The 4,048-nt window shown below is 35.4% G+C and overlaps 1 long non-coding RNA gene across 1 annotated transcript in view; it reads left to right on the forward strand.

Annotated features, from left to right (window-relative positions):
* Positions 1–1,443: 1,443 nt before the first annotated feature.
* LOC128311239 (uncharacterized) overlaps positions 1,444–4,048 on the forward strand; it is a 111,860-nt gene continuing 109,255 nt past the window's right edge. Inside the window, exon 1 of the long non-coding RNA XR_008289426.1 lies at positions 1,444–1,739. This is a non-coding gene — a long non-coding RNA (uncharacterized LOC128311239). The remainder of the gene's footprint in view (positions 1,740–4,048) is intronic.

The raw sequence follows: 4,048 nt of genomic DNA on the forward strand, positions 1-4,048 counted from the left end.
AATATCTCCTCCAAAATAGTTATTAAATGCAAATGGAAAAGTACTAATTATATCATGAAGTGAGCCTAAACAGCTTTTCACTTTCTTTTTCTTTCATGATTTTGACACTTTGGAAGAATATTGATAAATTACTTGCATAATGCCCCTCAATTTGAATTCATTTGATGTTTTCTCCTAATGAACTTGTATAATACATTTTTCTCAAAAACACCAGAGGATGTTTCCCATTCAGTGAGTCACATTAGGGGTACCTGATGCTAATATGCCTTATTACTGACATTAATCTGTATCATCTGGCATCTGCCGGCTCTCTTCATTCTACAGTTCTTTCAAAATATAGTTTTTTTTTTTTCACTGGTGCTTTGGACTTCATTAAAATGAAGATAACATTGAATGAATGAAAGGGTAAGAGAGATTGCAAGAAGATATGGACAATATATGTATCTGACAAGGCATTCATAAGCATGTTATATTTAAAACTTCAATAAATTAAAAAATTAAAAAATCCAGTACGAAAATATGCGAAGACTGGGACAGTCATTTTACAAAATCACATATTCAAATATGTTAAATAATATATTCTATATTAAATATATACATTAAAAATGTTCAACATCAAATCACAAGGAATTTTAAATTAAAACCACCATGATATAACACTATACATGCAATACAATGGCTATGATTTAAATAAAATACAGGGGCGCCTGGATGCTCGGTTAAGACTCTCGGTTTAGGCTCAGGTCTTGATCTTGCCTTTCAGTGAATTGAGCCCCATGACTGGCTCCCCGCGGATAAGGCAAAGCTTGCTTGGGATCCTCTCTCTCTCTCTCTCTCTCTCTCTCTCTCTCTCTCTCTCGGCCCCTCCCCTGCTAGTGCGCTCTCTCTCCTCTCTCTCTCAAAATAAATAAATAAACTTTAAAAAATAAATAAAAATCAAACAAAGAAAAAGATAACACAAAGTACTGGCAAGGAAATGACCCAAACGAAATAAGCACTGTGGGTGGCAATATAAATTGATTTTACCACTTTGCAAAATCCTTTAGCAATTTATATTAAAGCCTAGTATGCTTTGGTCTTACGGCCAAGCAATTCTGTTCCTAAACAACCAAAACGTACGCTAACAAAATAGAAAAATACATTATATATGTATGGGATGTTTCACAGTCCCAGGAGCTTCCCGGGTAAAATTCAAAACTGGCTGTGTACACAGAGGGCAGGGACAAGCTGAAGAAGGAAGCAGGCCCCTCCAGACGGGGAGGTGGCAGGCTTCAAAAGGAAAGGAACTTACAGTGGGGCTTGTCTTGGGTGGCCGCAAGTCGAGGAGGGCTCCGCATTCGCCCACCAGAATCCCAGAAGTTTATCTAAAGGCCTTAATTAAGATGGGCTTAGGTAATGCAGATAGTCTCAAAGTCACATTGCTCCCTCACGCCTGTGTTCTTAAAAACGGCTCCGGCGGTGGGAAACGAGGGCGGAACGTACTTTCCAAGCTGAGGGAAGACAATGAGGAACCTCTAAGTTGCCGGGGTCCAGCTTCCGGTCAGCCGGGGGTCCAGGTGGTCGGTCTCAACAACACATTACTATTTTAAGGCTTGGTCTGTGAAACGGCTCCGGGGTGGGAACGGTAGCCGGAAGGGTACAGTCCAAGGACAGGGCAGGAGGTGAGGAGCCTCCCTCGGCCAGAGTCTGATTCACAGGGTCAGCCGGCGGTCGGGTCCTCTCCACGACCTCCTCCGATAGTAAGTATGCTCCTATGTTGTATATGTAACACTTTACAAGCAGCAGAAACAAAATTGTTGCTATAGGCGACGACAATATGGCTGAATCCCAAACATAGGATCGAACCCAAGGATCTAGACACAAAGTAATTCCATTTAAATAAATACAAAAATAGGCAAAATTATTCTGTGGTGGCAGAAATTGGAACAGTGCTTCCTATTGACAAAGAAGGATGTAGTAATAAGGGAGAACAGTGGTTACTTGTGATACTGGTAGCATGTGTTTCTTCATTTGGGTGATGGTGACACAGGTGTATACACTTGGCAAAAATTCTGAAACACTTATATAAAGGATATTCACAGAAATTTTCTGAAAGTGTCAGTTTTAAATATCACGAATGCCCAACAAGGATATTTTTATTTTTTGTGTAAAACTTTATTCTGTGATCACTAAAACTCATATTTGCAAAAATATATACAAAGTAAATACAAACATTTAAGTATTAGGGAAATGGTCTTCATATATAATCCAGCTGCATACTCCAAATGGGGAAAAATGACTAAAAAAGCACAAAGCAAATTCAAATGTATAATCCACAACTTATAGGTGTTACTTTTAAATTAGTGGAATGTTTTAATGGAGTATGAACCAGTTGAGTTTAATTAATTCCTTATTTGACCAGCTACCCTGTGGAAAGTAAAGAAATAAATAAAAGTTATTATTAACTATGTTTTTCTAAACTGCTTCATATCACAGGGTGGCTTCTTGTTGGTGGTTTTGTTCTTTTTGTTTGGTGTGCATTTGTTTTTTGTTGTTTTAATAAAAATTAAATACATTTCTTTTTCTTTTATTGGCTTGTTTTCATAAAGAAAATAGTAAAAGAACATGGATACTGAGGTTCTGTCTTGCAAGGGTGCTCTTCTCCGTTGAATTGAAGGCTTCAGGACTTTTATTCATGTATTTATTGATTCAGTTATGTTTTTACTTGTCCACTGTGGATTTATTAGGAAACTGCTCTATGATTGGGTTTGCATAATATACAAAGGTTTCTCTTTTACAGAAAGTGAATCAGACAGTTGGTAATTGGCAATTTCCTTACCTGTGTGAATTCTCACACTTACCAACTAAAATGAAATTCAGGGGTTCTTTGGGCATGGCTACCAAAGACTTAAAATAATTACACACATGTGTTATTTAAGTTTTAATGGTTTGCTCGCTCAAAACGATTATGTTTTTCTTTTCTAATTTTGAATTAAATCAATTTTGTTTTGATAGGATATGAACTGTAATTACTTTATCTTTAGCAATAGCATATTTGATTCATTTGCCCCAAATATATCTCTAATTTACAGATGGTTTTTATGTTCATCTAGACATTCTAATTCTAATCCAAGTCTTTGGGTGTCTTTTCCCACTATTGTGGTTATCAGGTTGTTATTGAATTCTATAATTTGCTGATATGTACTATGAAAGTGTTCTCTTAACAGAATAATACTGAGCCATTTCCAAACCAGAACCTTCCTTAGCTTATATGGAGAATTTGTGGTTTCTTTACAGCTACTTCTCCTCTAGGAAAAATATGCAAATATCAAGAAAGCAGTTTTAAGGGGAGATGCACATACACATTAGCTGCCAACACCTTTTTTTTTAGAAAGTTAGAACATATTTTTCAATTTAAATCTCTAAAGTAGTGATTCTCAATTAATTTTAGAAGGATTGGATTTAATCCATTATACAATTACTATAGAAGAAAGATGACTTCTAGTTTAAAGAGTACTATAAAAAAATCCTGAAATTTAAGATATGGATATATGCTTAAATTTTATCAAAGTAATTCAGATTTCTGAATCACCAAAATAATGTTTGTTTACTTTTCTGTAGAAATAATATGCATATAAAGAAAAAATAAGCAGTACTCAGGTTAATGGTGGCTTTATAAGAAATCTTCCCATAAAAACAAACTTTAGAATCAATTAAAGACAATTAAGAAATATTGACCAATGAGTCGTTAAAGAAACTTTGCTGAAAAAAAAAAAGCCTATAGGGAACAAACATGGTTAGTGATGACAACAAAAGGAAAGCACCTAGAAGTTTGAGTATTTTGCGCCTCGAGTAAGATGTAGCTTAGATCTTAGAATTTAGGTCACTTAACCACCTCCCTTTACTATGTTTTTTAAAACATGGTTGTCTACCTACATTGAGAACCACATCAGACAGCTTTATGATTATTGTTCTTAACTGTCAAGCATAATTTTAAAAACTTGGGAGGAGAAGAAAAGTCTTCTATTTACCAATACATTTACTCTTTTTACTCCTCCTCCTCACTCTT

Source organism: Acinonyx jubatus, chromosome A3, assembly GCF_027475565.1.
Source record: "Acinonyx jubatus isolate Ajub_Pintada_27869175 chromosome A3, VMU_Ajub_asm_v1.0, whole genome shotgun sequence".
NCBI lineage: Eukaryota > Metazoa > Chordata > Mammalia > Carnivora > Felidae > Acinonyx > Acinonyx jubatus.